Here is a 21238-nt window from a genome sequence, read left to right on the forward strand (position 1 = left end):
CTAGACAGTCTAGCTGAAGGCAAAAAGTAAATTCACCAGCTATTAGTTCTTTACACTGCCTCTGTAAGGCTTAATAACCCTCTCATTATTTCCTTTTTTTAGCTTTGCTTGAACAAACTCCTTTGATATAATACTAATCAGCATCAGCCAAGTAGTACAATATTAATACAGTTTAAAGCAAGGCATCTAAAGCGTCTCCAAGCTCATTATTGCCCTCTTTCTCCAATAAACCTTGCCTTCTTGAAGTCAGATTGTGAAAGAATAAAAGAGCATTCTGGTTTCTAAATACAGAATACCTTGGATTTTGGGTTGTTTTTGTTTTTTGTTGGTTTTTTTTAGTGTGTTTTTGTTGTTGTTGTTGTTGGTTTTGGGTGGGGTTTTCTTGTGGGTTTTGGTTTTTGTTATTGTTTGTTTTGTTTTGGGTTTTTTTTATTATTGTCTTATTTTTGAGAAACTAGGAAATTCAAGAAGAACTGCACTTTATTCATATCTGAGCCAAGTGAGTTGTCCCTTTGCCAATGATGGGGTTTTAATCATCTCATTAGGCCAACTTTCCTGTGAGGAATAATCTTTATACCTGCTGTAAGGATAACCAGAGTTCATATAAAATTTATAAGAAAGGTATTGTTCCACGTCTCTCTCCTTTACATTTTTTTAAGAGGCATTAGCCACTGAAGTTTATTTATCTTTTTCTTCTTCAGCTCTTGTTTCTTGAAGAGTTCCTCAGAGAAAATCTGCCAATGGAGGACTAAACACTTATTTGGAAAATCGCAACAGGATAGAATTGCAGTCTCCACAACAAGTCCTAAAGTTCCAGCCCAAGACTGACCTGATGTATATGAAAGAAGACATGCCTTGAGGGAAGGAGTAGCAGCAACACCCCAGGACTTCTCCTCCTTTGCTGGGATTCATAAAATTAGAGGGTTTTGAGAAAGAGGTTAAAAAGGCAGGCCTCTGACAGCAGAATTGTGAACATTGCTAATACAGCGAAAAGTTTTCTAAGCAGTAGAGCAGATGTGAGAAATGCCACAATAGGCTATTGTAATGTGTCTTCATAGATCGCAACAAGGTTATTTAATGTATATCTTTAGAAGGTTAGTATGAATGAGTCTCTGTGCTTTGTCTCTCACGAACGAGCCATTGTGTTAACTACCATTACGTGTGTTTCATATGATTGGATAGAATTTTTGTCAATATGTCTTGCTCTATGTGTGATTGGCTGAAACCTAGGCTGAGACAGCTTTATGCTATGCTGTAATGTAACACCCCTTTAGCATTTCCTTTAGATCAGAGAGCTGTTAACATCCTGTCTCCGTTGTCCTAACAATGTACTGAGACTGATGTGCTGAATAAATAGCTCACGACATTGGTTCAGAGTGCCCCGTCTCGTTCATGAATGTATATAGTTGCCAGCAGCACTCCTTATGTTAAGCTAGTCCACAAGGTAACAGTAGTCATATACTCCAAATATCAGATGCAGTCTCACAGTACCCTCACTCTGACCTGCAGACAGTACCATGTTTACAGAATTGACACCAATGTTTTTTGCCATTATTTAAGGCACAAGCATGAAGATGACCAAATAAGCTTTGTGAAAATCTTTGGGGAAAAGATAATAAATTATTCCTTACTTGAAACTTTATGTGCCTGATTCTGGAATCATAGGAGGATTTGGATTGGAGGGGACTGATAGGGTTCATCTGATTCAAACCTTAGGTCAAATCAGGGCCAAGTTTTAATTTACTATGTTTGAAAACATATAATTTTCCTTCTGAAGGGATAATTTGATTTCCTACCTTATTACTTACATAATGCCATTTATGACTAGCAATGAAATCTATGTTTTGCTATTAAATACTTTAATGAGGAATACTATATAATCTCTCAATATAAGAAGGGAATTGTGTTCAGCGGGTGAAGAGGAATTTTATTCCATGGTAAGAATCTGGACTTTTGGAAAGCAAACTTTCAGATTTTTAAAGAGTTACTCAGAGGACTCTCTGGGAAACTGTTCTTAGGGACAAGGGAGCAGAAGATAGCTGGCAGATCTTTAAGGACTCTTTCCATGGAATACAACAGCTAGGGATGCCCAGGCACAAGAAACAGGGCAAAGAAGACAAGACACTGGCATGGGTGGATGAGGCCTGCTGGTCAAACTAAGGGGCAAGAAATAAAAGCATGGGCAGTGCAAGCAAGAATAGGTATTTGGGGAAGAGTGTAAGGGTGCAGTCTGTTTGTGTGGGGATGAAGTGAGGAAGGCTAAGGCCCAACTGGAGCTGAATTTGGCAAAGGTAAGGAAACAAAACAAGAAGGGCTTCTAAAGTAATACTGGCCATAAAAGGAAGGTCAAAGGCATATTCCCTATGATAAAGAAGGCTGGAAAGTTGGTAGCTACAGATAAGAAGGCTCAAAGACTTCTGAGTTGAGTACTCAAGTTTTTTGCCTCATTCTTTAAGAGCAGCCTCTCTTCCCACAGCTCTTGAGTGAGTGGACTGCAAGATGACGATTGGGAGAGCAAAGTGCTTAACTGCTGCAGCAGTAAAGCAGACAGGACTCAGTTTCTTCATGCAGGAAAGCCAATTGTTTATTCACAAAGCTCATATTTATAGGAAAAATCAGCAGGCACTGTGTTAGACCTAATTGGCTAACAATACACTGACATTCCGTTTATTGGCTGGTAAATGACCAAGGTGCACATCTGTCAAAGTTTCTTAAACACTTCCATTGTTCCACTCCACCAATCTGGAAAGTTCATTCCAGTGTTTAACAACCTTTTCCGTGAAGAAATTCCTCCTGTTGTCCAGCCTGAATCTCCTCTAATGCAGCTTGAAGCTGTGTCCTCTTCTTTTGTCACTAATTGACCGACTCCCACCTTGCTACAACCTTCTGTCCAGTAGTTGTAGAGATTACCCCTGAGCCTGTTTTTTTCCAAGCTGAGCAACCCCAGCTCCCTCACACATTCCTCATAGGACTTACCTTTTAGACCCTTCCCCAGCTTTGGTGCCCTTCTCTGGATTCTCCAGCACTTCAATGTCTTTCTTGTAGTGAGGGGTCCAGAAACAGGTGTTGGATTTGAGGTGTGACCTCACCAGTGCCAAGTGCAGGGGGCAAATCACTGCCCTGATCCTGTGGCCTGATGCTGGCCATGCTATTTCTGATACAGGCCAGGATGCCCTTGGCCTTCTTGGCTACCTGGGCACATACTGGCTCATGTTCAACTGGCTGTTGACCAATACCCCCAGGTCCTTTTTAACTGGCTGCCTTTCCAGCCACTCTGCCCCCAGTTTATAGCACTGCATGGGATTGTTGTGACCCAAAGGTAGTACCTGGAATTTTGTCTTGTGGCACCTCATACAACTGGCCTCAGCCCAGTAATCCAGCTGTAGAGCCCTCTGTGGAGCCTTCCTACTTTCTGGCAGATCCAGTCCCCCGCCCAACATCATGTTGTCTGCAAACGTACTGAGGGTGCACTCAATCTCCCCATCCAGATCATCAATAGAGAGACTTAACAAGGCTGGCCCCAATACTGAGCCCTGGGAACCCCACTAGTGATCAGCTGCCAGCTGGATTCAAATCCATTCACCACCCCTGTCTGTGTCTGGCCACCCAGCCAGTATTTACCCCAGTGAACAACAGTGCATCTGTCCAAGCTGTGGGCTGACAGCTTTTCCAGAGAATCCTGTGAGAGAAAATGTCAAGGACATTGCTGAAGTACAGGTAGGCAACATCCCCAGCCTTTCTCCTATCCACTAGCTGGGTCACCTGGTCACAAACAGAGATGGAGTTGGTCAAATAGGACCTGACTTTTATGAACCCATACTGGCCGTGTCTGATCCCTTGGTTCAGACCTGCATGTGCTGTGTGACATCACTCAGGAGGATCTGTTACACAATTTTGCCAGTAACCAAGGTCAAGCTGACAGGCTGACAGGCTCCTCAGACCCTCATCCCAGCTTGTCTTGTGGGTGGGTGTTACATTAGCCAACCTCTGGTCATCTGGGACCTCCCTCTTCAGCCAGGACCAACAATAAATTGCAACAAAACTAATATGTAAAGTAAACTAAAGACAAGCCTTTCTTAGTTCACAAAACCTCAATTTCTAAAAAACATTCTGTTCAGGGGGACTTGTTGATCAGAAATTACAATCCAGAATATTAATCCATCAGAAATATTTAATTTTTTAAATTTAACCCTTGAAATAGAATTATATGAATTTTGTACTTACATGAAGTTAATTATTTAAATAATAAGCATACAATGGTGCTGCAGTGACATCTTGACAAAAATATCCCTGAGCAAGTTCTAAGTCATATTGACATACTCCTCTGTGAACAGACAGATCTGTCCACAGGCTGTCTAGGTTGGCTACTTAAAAGCCAGCTCCAAACGCTAAATCAATAAAGGGTTATAAACTGAAGCCCACCTCTTGTGCCTGTTACAGCCACAGTGACAGAGTGCCCTGTCTGAAAAGTTAAATGACTGTGAGACACACATAGAGGTGTTGTACAGATGTTGCATATTTTTCTGAAGATTCATACATTATCTGAGAAGTTGTCCCAAAGGCTAAGAGTGAGAAGAGTTAATATAAATTATCTCATCACAACCCAGGAATATCTGTTTCTGCTGAAACCTTCTTAAAATTAAAAATTTTTTTAATTATTGAAAAGAACATATTTGCAAGTGATTTCAGGTTGCAAACAAAACTCTATAGATATATGAAAGTACTATCAATTTTATATCAATTTCATAGTTCAGTATTAAATATGTCTTCCTGAGGTCTTAATAAGATTAAATTAGGATACTTGATTAAAGATGCCTAAGTTTCTGCGAATAACTAAAATTATTTGAACTCCACATATTCTGGAATAAGCAGAATAATTTTATAAAAATCTTAAAATAATCACTTTTTCAATGTTATGGAAATATGAAAATCTTCAAGTAGCACTGATTATTTAGATGACATACCTGTAAACCAAAGCTAAAAGAAAAAAAAATAATTTTTTTTCTCGTTGGGTTTTTTCTGGCTCTTTGGCAGCACTCTCCTCCATCGTCCCAAAGATATTGAACAAGAATAAATCCTGTATTGAGTCTTGTGGTATACTGCTATTTCTTGACCTTCAACTGGACTTTGTACACTGATCACCACTTTGTGAACCCAGCTGTTAAACAGTTTATAATCCACCTCATTCTTTGTCTGCTCATGCTCCCCATACTTCACATCCTTCTTTATTAAGGTCTTATGGGAGACAGTGTCCAAAGTCTTACTTAAGTCCAGGTTAAGTCCAGGTAAAAAATACTCACTTCTCTCCCATTATCTACCAATCCAGTGTTTTCATCCTAGAAATCTACCAATTTGATTGAGCATGGCTTCTCCTTGATGAATCTATGCTGCCTACTCCCTGTAAATTTATTGTCCTTCATATGCCCAGAAATGTTTTTTAAGATTAGCTTCTTCATCATATCCTCAGGAATTAAGGTTATTTTATCTACTTAGTTAATTTAGGTTTTTCCAAAGGTATGTTTATTTTATGTAGAAATGGTGTGTGTGTAATTTTTTTACTTCACAAATAGCCATATAATTAATAAAAACATGTATCATTTTTATACATTATATATGTGAATGGAACCCCACTCCTCTCACAGAGTTTTCTTTATGTACAACTGCTGAAAAAAACCCCAATCGTTGGAGAATCATTTATGGTACAAAGTAAAAAAAACAAGTGGTTGCATATCAGACTTGGCTAAAACAGAATGCATGTGAAAGTGAATATAAATAAGATCCTTATCTTTCTTGGTGTATCTTGGAGGGAGAATGTGAAATGTCTAAAATTGCAGGGATTTGTCTGACAGGGTTTATTATCTGCACCTCTAATGTGCCAGACAGAAAATGCATACAGGGAGCCCTTCACTGTCCAGCCAGTCCCTAAGACACTGTGCACAGCATCCATCACGTCCTTTGCTGGCAACTTGAATTAATCTTATCTGCCGCTTCCTCACACCTCTGCTATGGCCAGTGTCAAAAACAGCACCTGCAGGAAGTGTCTCCAGTTGTCATCTCTACACAAAACCATCATGGCAAGGGCAGAGGGGAAAGCTGCAGGCCGCATGAATTTTTCAGTCCCTCTAAAACACTTAAACACTTGCAGTTGTGTCAGTTCATGAATAGGTCATACCTGTGTGTCCCTGAACTGTTGCCACAGGCACTGCTGCAAGTAACACTATGACAGGTGGATAATCAGACCTTGAACCTTGTCCACGGGCTCACTCTAGATGGAGTGTAGAGGTAGTCCTTGTTCTGTCTTTGGCCTGGCCCTCGGGAAATAGTGACTCAAAGGAATCTGTTTTAAGAACTGCAGCTCATGAGGGTGGAAAGTCATCCCAGGTTTACATTTTTATAAAGTTACCTTTGTAACTTAACTCTTTGAAAGAGTGTGAAAGTCATGGCTAAATACAGTTGGAGACCAGTCCTTAAGGCTAGAAAAGGAAAAAAAAAATCAGTAAACCAGTCATAAATCATTCTGTACTGTAAAGCTTCTTTTGAAAAAGGCTCTGACCAGGAAACATAAGAAGATAAGAAAAAACTGCATGGTATTAATATGCCATGTCTCAGGATATAGCAGTAATCAGTTGCAAGTCAATTCCTTAGAAAAAACATAATTCACTATCAACTGAAGCTAATAAAGTAGGAAGGCTGTCACTATACCTTTAAGGAATATTAAATATAGTTTTCAGGAGATTTTCCAGTACTGAATCTCAACATATGCATAAGGATTTTCACCCACAGAGATTAAAAAAAACCCCAAGATTACTTAATTATATTGTGTAGTAAAAATGAGTGAAGTCTTTTATTTATTCTAACCTCAGACAGAGTTGTTTGGCATAAAGGTTTCTGGCTGCAACATAGGAAAGTTCTTACCCCCTGTAAGAGAAATTGGGTGAGAAATCATGTTTCAAATTCACTGATGCAAGGACAGGTTCAGATAAAACTTAGCACCCATAACAGCAACCAGGACAAAGACTAAACATGATCTTTTAAATCTATGTTCATGCAGACATGGTAAATGTTTCTTATGAAACAGCTCCTTTCCTAAACACAACAAACTTTCTTTGAACATATAAATTGTATTGATGTTTCACTACTCATCTGGTCTAGTCATAACTCTGTGCTATTACTGCACTATTTCTTTAAAAAAAAAAAAGTGTGGCCTTGCATCTAGTAAATAAAGCAGAAATTAATGGGATATAAATTTTGGGATGTCTTTGAGCCCATTAGAAGCCCAGCAGTCGCCATAGTCCTGCTTTGCTACTAGAATCTGTGTCATTCTCTACTTGAATCAAATACTTTGTGAAATCTGTATTTTCATAACTCTCAAAAACTCTTGTATTCAAAGTATCTCCATCTCCTTTTTTTATATTTTTGACTCATGAACATAGGATCGTAGAACAAAATTAAAGAATCTCACTATGGATAAAATCTTGCTTGGGTTGCAAGAGAATCGTTACCAAAGTGCCCTTCTTCAAGACAATAAAAATTTCTTACCACAAAGCATGCAAACCCACTTAGTAGTGGTTAGATTGACAATACAATATATTTGGTTTTTATCAGGCAGACTAACGTTGTCTCTTTGGACTTATGAGTCAATGTTTATTCAGGGTTCATCCATTTTCCCCTACAAAGTAAGAGAAGGGTAGTCTCACTGGCCTTTGAAACAATGATTTTCTGATTCATAAGAATAAAACCTGATAAATTGTCTTTATTATCAACCTGCCTGTGAGTTGCTAGTTACACTTTTCAGCAAAAGGAAAAGAAAGCAGATGCAAAGCAAGTTCATTGTTCTGGAGAAATCAACCAATATTTTGGTAGTTTAGTGCCTGGCATATGCAAACCTTTCTGTATTTGTACTATAACTTGCTAATCTTTTGCAGGCAGTCTGTTTGAAACAGACAAATTCATCACTAAAATTACCTGTGGATTTCCAGCTCTTGAGTAATTTTTAAAGTCCATGCTAATATGCAGGAAAATAAGAAGTTATAGAAGAAGCTGGTCTGTGTATATTGCCTTTGTGACAGTTTCCTGGCAATTTTTCTGAATGAAAACCAGAATAGTGTATCAATTCATAAGCACATAGAAACAGAGTTTCTGAAATTAAAAATTCAACCTATTTCTCTCTTTTCTTACGTGTCTTTAGCATTTTGTGACAGAAACATATAAACATGGCATATAACCTGATATTTATACCATGTAAACAAAAGGTTTCTAAAATTTGCAGTGACAGGGTAAATCCCTTCAAAATATAAGTTTTCATACAACTTCATGCTGGTGACAAGCATTCTTAAAACAGTCATGCAATTACTGTTTTCTTAAAACAGTCATGCAATTACTGTTCTCTGTCATATAGTGGCAAAAACCCCAAATCTTTTTACATCAATCTAGTGGGATTTATCTTTGCTTTGAAATAATTGTAAGGCAATATAAGTTAAGTTTTTATTTCACTTCTGACTAAAGTATATAGGAAATATTTTAGATTTATTTCATTATAGCAGGAAGGAGTAAGTACATACTTTACTAACTCCATCAGTAATTAATTTATTTACATCTGTCTAATTACTAAGAATATTTGGACATCATTACTCTCTCACTGATCCCTTTGAGCTGTACATTATAATAAAGTTGCTAATATCTAATCTACTGAGTGCACACAAGTAGCTACAATCAGATGAACTCTGATAGTGCACTGCCATCCATTGTCCAGTGAAACATTTTAGACTAAAACCACACAAAACTCCTGAGAATTATTATCAAGCCGCAACTCAATATCTGTTATGGTGGTCCCAAATCCCTTGATTCTAATATAAATGGTGTGACTACTTTAAAAGCTCACAGAAAGGAGGATTCAGTGGAAAAAAAAGACTAGACTGAAAATAGTGAGGCATGAACTCTTAACTCCTTTTGCTGACCTCTTGTTTAAATCTGACAAGTCACTTGATAGATTTAACATCCCTTTGTGAAGTGAAAAGATCCTTTCTTTTGAAGGCTTATGGTAACCTTCCATGAAGAAACTAAGTGAGGTGCTTGCATAATCAGATGGTTTAAACTGTGTGATTCTGGAGAATAATAGGACAACAGTTTTAGCGGGGGAAAAAAAGGTCAGTGTAGTAGTTATTTGTAGCACACAAAAGTACCTGTTAAAGTCACTGATGACAACACAGGTCAGAGTGATTAAACAAAAGAAGATTTGCAACCTGACTGGCATTCAGCTGTCTTTCCTTGCCTAATTTCTCTTTTTCTCTCTGGGCATACTGCATTTCTCCTTCCAGGAGATCAATGCAAGCTCACGCAGATCATTAGCCCAGATGAAAAATAGTTTGACAAGCAATGAAATACTTCCAGTGATACGACAATGGCCTATTTGTGCGTGCTGAGCCTGAAAATATACAGGCAGGACAGAAGTTGGAAGGAAAATGATTCAGCCGGTGATGCTCACAGCTTGCAGAAAGTTGTCAACTTAATCCATATAGCATGTCTGAGCTCTGTGAGTAAGCATCATGCAAGCAATGATAATCCTTCACTTAACAGTTGGATGACTCACAGAGGAAAATTTTTCAATAGATTCTTCTCTGACAGTTACTAATTTGCTTGCTGCACTTCTCTGGCACAAAGGTTTTAAGTCAACTCTGCAGCACTTAAAGGGCACATTAAATGAACAAGAGCAGACAACTCTGCATCTATTGGCGGTGCCAGTATCACAGTATGGAATGAGTAGTTTTTGTAGCATAGCTTTGAGACCAACATATTTCCAAACTGCAATGTGTATGGAGGACATATATAATGGTAGACATTGACTTTCAGGAGCAGATCCCAAACGACTGAAAAACACAGTTAGAGAATATGGTTAGACATGCCTACAGAAAACAGAATACTTCTGTTCTCTTTTGGACTTGTGATTTCAGAAGAAAAGTCTTATTTTTTCCAGCAAAGAAAGTTGATTCTGTTATTGAAAGATTGAAAGGAACTCAGTTCTGGGTTGTTTTATAGAAATATTCTACTCTAATTAAAGAGAGTGTGCTTCTATCATCCCTGATTAACTTTTAAAATTTTCAATTTTTTTTTTCTCACTGAGCATTCAGAAAATAAACAGTAAAAGTTAAAAAACAAGCAATGGCCATTTCAGGAACTCATGATGTTTTTCATTCTGTTTTTACTGCCTATAGTTAGAAGGACTGTCCTTAGTCATTAAAGAATGCACGAGTTCATTTTCAAGATAAAATGTTGAGAAACTCTACTAGTAATTCCTTTCTTTTCAACAATTTTTCCTTTTCATGTACATACTTTTTTCAGTCCATGTGATAACTTTTACAGTTCTTGTTCTATTTTCCACCTTTTAATTTTTTGATTTATTATTTAATATGTAGTTCCAAATCAAATGTTTTACTCAGGCCCTTACACTGTCCTGTAGCATGTCTCTGAGGGGTGTCCTCTTCTTGGGGATGGGACCTGAGAAGGGAGACTTCCTGGGATGAAGTTCCCTCACCCCACCCCTCCAACTCTCTGGGTATTTTACTGCTGGACATCCACTGACTCTGAGGGTGAACCCATCTCCTGGGTACCCATGGGCGAGAATCTCGTGTATTTGTGCAGTCTGTCGTCATTCTGGTCCATGCAGTAACACATTCCCCCAGTGAGTACTCCAAACCCATCACCTGTCAGAAGTCTCTGGCATGTTATCATCACCCTTGTGGTTGGTTAGTTTTGGTTTTGTTTGCAAATTGAAGCTTGTCTGATGTTTTGGTCTGGTTCCATGCACTTCACTCCCAGCTTACCATGGGATCACAGCCTCCCTCAGGCACATCCACTTGCTTTGGGATGAAGTCCCTCCTGGGCTGCAGGTGAATCACTGTTCCCCCATGGTCCTTCACAGATAGAAGGGGCCCAGCTGTCTCACCTCAGTCTGCTCCATGGGCTGCAGAGGAACCTCCGCTCTGGCACCGGGAGCACCTTCTCCCCTCCTTCCTCACTGATCTGGATGTGTGCAGGGCTGTTTCTTTCACATATTTACATTCCTCTCTCCAGAAGCAGCTGTGCAGTTTGGGTGGGGTTTATTTCCACTTCTTAAATTCATTATCCCAGAGGTGCTATCACTGTTGCTGGGCTTGGCCTCTGCCAGCGGTGGGTCCAGCTTAGAGCAAGCTGGCATTAGCTCTGTGGGACATGGGGAAGCTTCCGGCAGCTTCTCACAGAAGCCAACCCTGTATCTCCCAACTACCATGAGGAAATTTTCATGTCAGGCCAGTACAAACTGAAATTTATTTTTTAGGGGGCACAGAAATTTACTTTTGCTTAATGTGGTTGTTCTTTTAAAATTGAGCACTGATTACTACTTTCAGTTTCTTAAGCTTTATTTAATCCTTCTTAATCATTTTGCTAACTATAGAATGGTAAAGTCATACAGTATAGGAAAAGAAACAAATACTGAGGCTCATTATGGGAATAATATCTTTATCATCCAAATGACAGCAAGAGCTATATTTTTTCTCTCTTGTATTATTCAGCCTGGCTCATTGCTACTTCATGTGAAAATGTATTGCAGATAATCCTACAGCATACAATCAGATACAAGGCTCCAGACAGCTATATCTGCTTAGAAATTAACTCAGATTAATGTGGCGATAATTGTAGGAGCTCAGTTACATGGTTTTGCTAATTAAGGATTGAGGGAAATGCTATACAAGAGACAGTACATTTGTTAACAAGAATACACTAGTGACTTGGCTGTTCCATTGACTTCTGAAAATGTTAAAATACTAGAGCTTTTGGTGGTAAATATGTCAAAAGGGTTATTCTTTATCTTGTGTAAAAGAAATAAGCTATATTTCATCTCACTTAAAATATGAGGAAAAAAAGTAATTAATTATTCCATATATTTCCTAAAATTAATCGTAATTTTTATGCATGGTAATCCTTGTTCTTACATTTTGTTATCTAGTTTAAGAAACTAAAAAACATAAACTCATTTTCCTGTGTGATTCCACCTTATGGGTCTCTTCATAATTTTTGAGCCCTCCTGAAACAATATAGATAAATTTAACAAAGGAGCAGTCTTGCGCCTACATTCAATATTGTGTCAGGTATATAATTTGCATTTATCAATTACAACTGCTGCACATCATGAGTTGGTGATCTCTATCAAAGATAAATGCAAATGTAATATAAATATAAAATACATAATAAAGTAAAATTTATTCTTTTAAAATTTGAATTAAGGTCATAATTTGCCTACAATTCATTTAAGTAGCATATCCTTGAACTCCCTGTCTTATCTTATCCACATGATCAAGTTACCATCTTTCCTTCTTAAAGCTCAATTAAATTTCATTGGATTTAGCTAACACAAGACTCCAAGTCACTAATGATTCTGAACACTGTCTTATAAACAGAGTAAGCTTTAAAGTAATGATTATTTGACTCTGAAAGTAGCTCAGTGGTTTAGAGCATGGTACTAATAATATCAAGGTGGCCGGTTAAATCCCAGTACAGGACAATCACTTAGCAGTTGGGCTTGATGATGCTTGTGGGTCCCTTGTAACTCAGAATATTCTGTGATTCTGACTAGCATGACCTTGATCTGGCTACTATGACTATTTCATCTGGCCAGTCTTTAGAATGGATATTTTGGGGAAATTTCTAGAACCATGTTCTGGCTGTGTAATGTCCCTACTGGTCTTGTGATCAAACATTATCTTTTACTGAAGAGTTTTGCAGTTTTTTTTGGTCTATTAAAATCAATGGATTTGGTTCCACATCATGATTTGAATAAATAATTACGAAACAATCATCAAGTCTGTGAGCCGTTCTGTCTATCAAATAAATTTGTTCATATTTGCAGACCTCTTTAATAATGACCATGACCTTTCAGAAGCAATATACTGGAAAAAAGGAAACACTATCCATATGACTTCCTAAGTACTGATCCTCCTATAAAAATGTTGGAAATTTGACTTTGAAGAATTTGAAACATGAATGAATGTCATGTTTGTATAGTTATTCTAAAGTGGAAGGATGGTAAAATTAGGATAGTAAAGCAGGGAATCGGAAGATGCCATTTTTTTGCACAGATTTCCAGCCATACAAGTAATGGGACCATTTGGACCTACTTTTCCAGTATATAAAATAGGGATTTCAGTTTCGTTCAAAAGGTTATTTAAAATATCAACTCTCTGGGTACTTTAAAGCATTTTCTTGATGAATGTTACATAAGTTTACAGAAGACATTATCTAAAAATTAAGATAGTTCAGACATCTGACATTTCAGAATGTGTGTTTGCATTCAGAAGCAAATGTTAGGTTATCTCTGAAGAAAAGAAACATTTATAGCAAAAGGAAAAATAAGCTGGTGTGGGCAAAAGAAGACCTAATTTTCCAAGGTGAAAACCACAGCAAGAGAGCAGAAAAAGTAAATTCTGCAAGAAAAAAGGAACTACACTTTTTATTATGAAGATGATTCCACTGCTAGTACAGAAAATTTCAGTCACTCTACTGAAATGAGTCTCATTTTACTTCAGAGTTTTGATTTGTTTTAAAGTAGAACACTCCACACTTTGGTAAAAAAATACGAGTTAAAATACATCTTCTTGCCATGACTGTCTACAGTGTATGCTATCCATTTTGTCAAAGCCAGCCGAAAAACTGTATCCCTATCCTGTATAATAGAAAACAATTTTTAAAAGAGCACTGAACTTTCTTATTATATTTGACTTGCTCCTAGCAAACCACCAATTCAGTCCTAGGCTCCACAGAAGTCTAATCTCATGTTCTGGCCTCTATCTTATATTGTAATTCCTCTTAGACACATTGAGAAAACTACCGTACACATGTAACTAAATGGGTTTACAATTGAAGTTCATCTTCGATGATTTTTTCATAGTGCCATAATGTTACTGCCACTTAAATATGGTGAAAGTTATATATTTACCAAATATAAATTTCTGTCTATATTCTCAACACTTCAAAAGTTTTCCGGTAGTAATCTTCTTAACCTCCTTTCATCAGAAAGACATCACCAGTGCAGAGGAAAAGACCACATACTGTTTAGAGAAGAAATGACACAACCTTTCTGCTGCCTGCAAAAAAGGCCCAAGCAACTATCTCTGACTTGTAAATAATAGAGGTAATGAAAAAGGCTGGATATATTTACCTTAAACTAAAATTTTATTTGTAATGAATGCCCTTTATCTAAATTTCAGGCAAACAAAGACTGAAAATAAGCTGTTTGGAATATTCCCCTTTATGGATCTGTTTCTAGAGATCCTTTTCTAGGTATTAAAATCCTCCCTTTGAGTAAACTCAAAAAATATACTGCACCAGCAAACCACAGATAAATTTAAAACATTCTTCATAGTCCTTAGCTATGAATTCCATAACATAGAGGAGAAAGAGCCCATAGTTCTTACTGCTCAAAATAATTTCTTTGTATTCAGAGTATACCTTTCAGCTTGTCATTATATCCTTAACTTCTAGAAGAAAACACAGACAAGGGAAAGGTCATTCATTAACACAGTATTATCTCATCTGATTCTGTTCAAGTATTGAGCACATCAATGGCAAACAAGTTAAACTCACAGCCATTGGTCCTCCAGGCATATTAGCAGTGTACTTACATATACTTGGCATTTTACAAAAGGAAATATTTGTATTCCTAATCAATCTCAGGAATACAGTATTTCAGTCATGAAGTTATAATTTCTTGTTTATGCATGCTAATTATGTAAATATTATGTAATCTGATGTATAACTGCAAATTAAATAATTGCTTTAGAACTGGTTGCCACAATAGATGCACTGAAGCAAAGATCTTGAAATTATAAATTAAATTATTAGATATCTGTGAAGTAGCTTTAAAAACCTTATTTGTTTATGGAAATTGATAAGAAATTATGCTCAAGCAGCAGGACAGAAAATGGAACAAAATGAAAGGAAGGCAAGAACACCAAGCAGCAATAGAGTTTCTTTTACTATCAGGCTTATATTTTGTATTCTGCAGCTACTAAACAACTACCATGCTCTAGTGAAATCCAATTAAAATTTAATAACTGGAAATATGTTCAATTACTTATATTTACTTTTGCCTGGGTCTACATGATATTTGGGAGCAAAACCTAGAAGGTAATATTGCACAGGTTAAAAACACTGCACTGTGTGATAACTTGCCTCTTTAAATTCTGAGTTTGGTAAGGGACTTTTTAAAAAAGCTCAGAATTTCTCAGAATGTGTCATGATGTTTAATAGCTTATTTTCTTATTTTTGCTAATATTTTGATCTCTTGCTTACATCAGGATCTTGGCTAATATCAGGATCTGCCTGGAAAAAGTCAATCCAAGGAAAATGTCAGGGAAAAACTATTCAGGATAATTCTTTTCTTATCAGATAACTTACTAAGCACAATACCAGAACATATGCTGTACATAATTTTTACTTTTCATTAAATAGGAATGCTCAAATACGTGGACCACCAAGGGGCCAATTACTAGCTAAAATCATATGTCTTCCACTATAACTTTAGTCTAATCCTCATGGATTAGTTTCCTAATCACCAAAGGAAACAAATTTACAGGCTGAGGTATCCATAGAGATATATTTTAAAAAAAATGTCCGTTTTGATTGAGGTATAGAGATTGCTTATTTCTACAGAATTATTTTCATTATGTAGCTCAAGCTGCTATTTTCCCAGCTTTTGTATATTCTAAACAAAATTTTTCCTCACAGCATTTAGTTTTCTTGATACAATCTGAAGGGAAGTAATTTGTCCAATTCTACTTTTCTTGACTAAACAGCACTACCTATTTTTACTGATGTATAACAGAATAGTTCACAAGCTGAAAGTCTCATCGGTTCAAGAGAACAGAAAATAAGTTTTTCACTGCCCATTTTTCTACAGTTGTCATTTGTATTTAATTTTCTTCTGTCCTCTGTAAATTTGTTCCTTTGGTCAATTTTTCATCCTACTTTTCCTTTCAGCTTTTGTTATGTTCCTTCCCTTTGTAAATTCCTACTGATGTTTTTCTTTTGCTATGGTATTATTTAACTTGACATAAAAGCATGATCATGTGGATTTGGTGCTTCCAGTCCTTCAAATCTTTAGATGTTGTCCTGAATCTTTTGTTATATAAGTGAAACGTGGTTTAGGGCTTTTTTTTCAACTCAGCAAGATTTTGGTTCCTCTGTGTGTCACTCTGTAAGAAAAAGAGCATCTGTATGAACTAAAATTTTCATCCTGCGATGTGTGATGAGTATGTCCCTGTTTGCTTCCCTGTATCTTTTTAAGATAAAACTTAGCAATCATTGACAGTGGTTTTCTAGCTGTCTGAGCACTTTTTATTATTGTCCTAATTATTTTGTCCACCAGAGAATGATACCTTGAGGAAACTGATCAAGAATTTGACTGGGATTCAATTGAAGAATTCCTTGAGTAATATTTCCTCAGCATCTCCTCTGCTGACTCTTTGGTATTTGCCCCTTTGGCCTGAGCAGAGCTTATTATCATCCCTGAAATTCATCTAGTGTGCACCCACCTCAGAACATCACAGTCTAGTCTCACCAGGATCTTGAATTCAGGAGTACCTGCTCCTCTCATTATCTGAGAGGACTTTGTTCAAAATGTTAACTTCATATCAGAAAGTGTACTTAGGACTTTCAAATATTCAGCTTCACTTATTTATTCTTAACATTACTTTGAGTGGAAAGGAGGCATAATCAATCACTTAGAAATGACAATGTCAGTTACATGAAAATTTGAAAGAAGCAGGTAGTAGCTGATCATATATTTAATATCCTTATTCACACTTATCTGTTCAATTTAATTGTGATATAAAAAAGAAAAGGTTCAAGCACTTTAACATGTAAATATATACTACATTAAGAGAAATTTGGACATAGTACTATGAATAATTATGCTTACATTTTCCTTCAACACATATCTTACATTGCAATAATGATTTTGTGCTAAATTCTTACATTTTCTTTTTAAGAATTGTCCATTCAAAGTTGCATATATCCCCAGTTATATTTAATCCCTGTTCTTGGAGATTATGTAACCTTTTTTTCCTAAAAAAGCTATATCATCCTGATGATAACAGTTCTTTGATGTTAAAGTGGTTTGGTTCCTTCTTTGTTTTGAACATCAAGTTATTAAATATAATTCTGTGAATGAAATTTTGTCTGTTACTGCTCATAAAAAATAAGTGCTAAAGTTTGCAAATATTCACAAAGAGTTCTGTAGCATGCCTAATGATCTAAGTAAGGTCACTTTAGGTAAATTTTAATTACTATATTTTTTGGAAATGTCAAAATGAGATCATAATCTATTTTTAATTAATTCAGACTTTTAATATATGTAAGATTCTTATCAAAATTTTATCAAGCAATTAGATTTGGTATGTGTTTTAGAAAATTTGTCTGAAGAAAGATTCAGAAGAAAAAGAAAGACTAGAAAATTTAATTCTACTCTCTCCCTTTTCCCCAGCTGATAGTAGGGATTTGAAACCAATGCTTCAATAAAAAGCATCTCCAGCCTGGAGATCAATATAAAAAACTTCTATCTTGTCTTAATCAAGCTAGTTAAAATTTATGCTGTTTATAGCCTTTGTTTATGCATTTTTATAGCCTTTCTGTTCAAATTTATTAGGTACTACAGACAAAAACCCAAACCTCTCTTGAGAAATTGTGACAGCAAATATACATTTCTGTCATATCACTCTTTTAGCAACTAATTTTCTTTAAAGAAATATTCCTAAAGGGAATAGAACTCTCAAAAAAAGTATACTCTCTAGCCCCAGATGAAACTGAGTCTCAATAAATATAATTTAACATCACAGACAACCTAATGCTTGCTAATTGTTGTAGAACTGCCAGCCTGAGAATGAGTGCAAGCTGCAGTATGTGCTGCACTGACACTCTGAAGAATTGTTCAATGAGATGGTAGGAAATACTTCAGATACAATTTGTTTGCATCTGTCAGATTCACATTATTAAAATTAATGAATTTCCTAGTTCAACAGACCTTTCTGTTATTTTCCAGGGACAGGTTTTAGCAGTCATGTAGAAATTCTACCTGTTATCAGTGCTTTCTGTAAATTCTTTATTAATAATTGACATATTAAGCCATCTTTTGTTTCTTCAGTATATGAATATAAATGTTCCTCTCATCATAATAAATAATTCCAGCTGAACAGCACTTTCAATTTATGCACATTTAAAATAAAATTTATCAAGCACTACTGAAGAGTTTAATCTAGGAATCTCATGTGTTTTACAAGCTCCACAACCACAATCCACACAGGATTATAGTTATTTTAAAAAATATTTGAAATTGCACTGGCAGTTTCAGAAGAAATTTTGCAGGCAGGAGAAGCTCAGAAGACTTTTTTTATTCTAAGAGGAAGTTTTTTAAAAATTAGTTGTCTGTGTAAAGTGTTCACACAGTACATAATATTATAAATGAAGCAGTTTGAAAACAAAAAAACCCAAGGATGAGTTATGTTTTTATCCTGAAATTACAAGCTCTGCGCCTGGATTAGTTGCAGTACATGTAACCTACAGATAGAGTAACTCAGAGCTTATTAGTGCTAATATTCATTTGCCTTCTAATTCCTGTCACAGCATCTTAACAGGATAATTATGTTCTTCTTCACTCGTTCCTCAAAGCTGAATAATATCTTTAGGAGAAGAAATTGTGGTTTTCATTCCACCCGAGAAAGCACTATACTGTCACAATATTGGAATAAAATATATGGGTTGTCTGATTACGAAACAATTAATTTGGTGCCATGGAGCAGCACAATTCAAAGAACACAGAACTACAGCATTTCCTTCCCCTTCCTCCTCCCCTACAAGCAATTAAAAGACTGAAAAAGAAGGTATAATGTAGAAATCATAATGGGTGTATTTGCTATGATTTTGAAGTGAGGGCAGATCATGTTCTTTCAGAGGAATGCAATGGCCAGGAAAATATAAGATTCCTCCCTATTCATCAGTGACTTCATTAGCATCTGTAGGGCATAGGAGCTGCAATTGCCAGTACTGGTACTACACAGCGAAGTACTAAACTGAGCTGAGTCATACTCTCAGTTCAAATGGAACATAGTCACCTGAGAGGTGCCTAAAGGAAGGTAACTGATTGTTCTGTATCTAGGTTTCATCTTTTGTGTATCATTGCACTGCTCTTGCCCAAGTTTTACACTGCTCACCACGAACAACCAGAGAATTTGAGCCTCCCACCCACTCCTCTATCTACTTCACTTTAACTGCATGTGAGTATAAGGAAAGAAAGGGAGTAGCTCTCCACAGTAGCAAATTTATGAAGGCTCTATACTCTATTTGCAAGGTCATGAGAGATTAATAATTTTTTGAGCATAACTCTGTGGTAAAACAGAAAAGTAGTCTTGATTTTTTTTTTTGTTCTTCACATTTATCACTTCTTGGTTTATATGCCTTGACACTCAATTCCTCCTTTCCTTCCCCCCTACTCTGTCCCCATCCATTTTACTTTACAGTACTTCAAAATTTTATTTTTTTGCACAACAGAGTGCAACTTGAGCTTGCTATTTGTTCTTGGCGCATGTTTCACTTGATGCTAAATCATAGCTGCACAGCTGACTAAACTGTATGCTTTTGCAATCAATGCAAAGCTGCATGACAGATTACAGTCCTAAACTGAATAATGCCTATAATTATTTTTATTAAGAGTCTAATAAATAAAATGGACTAGAGAAAGAACACAGCAAACAACACCAAAGTGCAATAAATCTCAAATTTATTTTTTTAATTTAAAGAAAACAGCTGAAACAGTTGCTGCTCCTAATAACTGCAGTGTACCTGTGGCGCTGCTTAGTCATAGACTGCATTAGAAGCCACTTCTCCTAAACAGCCTGAATTTGAAAAGTTTTAGGAGCAATAGGAAGCCTTTGAGAAGGCAGGAGAAACCTTCCCCTGAGGGAGAGCAGGTAGCAGAATGGATCAGGGAAGCACAAAACAAGTTTCATGCCTAGGACTGGATTTGAAAGCCTTCAGCTCTATTAAAGTGCAGCAAGGTGCATCAGCCTTGTGAAGTCTTTGTAGTGAAATGGAAAGGATTCTGCCATTGTGGAACCCATCAACCTCTGCTTCGTTACCCATATAGTACTCCTTTTTGTATCAGGCTTTATAATCAAGTGTCATGGTTTGACACTGGCAAAACGCCCGGTACCCACAAAAGCCTCTCGCTCACCCTCCTCTGCCACAGCTGGGCAGAGGGGAGAAAAATTTAATGAAGGGTTCATGAGCTGAGATAATGAGCAGGAGAAAACACTTCAAGGGCAAAACAGGCTCAGCTTGGAAATGCTTAACACTTAAAGTGAATTTATTACTAACAAAATCAGAGCAGAATAATGAGAAGTAAAATACGCCCTTAAAAACACCTTTTTACTCCCAAACTCCCCACCGACAGCACAGGGAGACAGCATGTGGGGATTTTGGTCAGTTCATCACCCAAGGTTTTCTTTCACTGCCCAGGGAGGGGAGTCCTTTGCCTGCTGCACCATGGGGTCTCTCCCATGGGAGACAGCTCTCTGTCAGCTTCTCCGATGTGGTTCCAATCTCACAAGCAGCAGTCCTGCCAAAACTGCTGCAACGTGAGTCCCTCCCACAGGCACAGAGTCCTCCCAAACTGCTGTGGTGTGTGTCACTCTGCCACAGTGTGCAGTCCTCCAAGGCTAGGCTGCTCCAGCCTGGAAGCAGGGCCCCCTCTCTCCACTGGGTGTCCCACTGGATCACAGCCTCTTCCAGGCATCCACCACTCTTTGACTGACCTTGGTGTCTCCATGTGGTTTCCCTCACATGTTCTCACCTCCTTCTCTTCCCTGGCTAGGGACATATTTTTTATAAGTACCTCTTGTTATCACAGAAGTGTTACCATCATCTCTAACTGGCCCAGCCTTGGCCAGCAGCATGTCCATCTTCAGAGCCATCAGGGATTAGGTCTGCCAGACATGCTGGAAACTTCCAGCAGCTTCTCACAGAAGTCACCTCCTTGTCCCCCTGCTATGAATACCAGGCTGTGCAAAACCAACATACCAAGTCTGGTTAATTAGTAGATGTGCCGTGCAGCTCATGAGCAACTGTTTTTGTTTATCTACAAAACATACTTTATCTACAAATGTTTATCTACAAAACATATTAGCTACATCTCAATTGCAACAGAAAAGTGCCA

Source organism: Ammospiza nelsoni, chromosome 1 (assembly GCF_027579445.1).
Source record: "Ammospiza nelsoni isolate bAmmNel1 chromosome 1, bAmmNel1.pri, whole genome shotgun sequence".
Lineage (NCBI taxonomy): Eukaryota > Metazoa > Chordata > Aves > Passeriformes > Passerellidae > Ammospiza > Ammospiza nelsoni.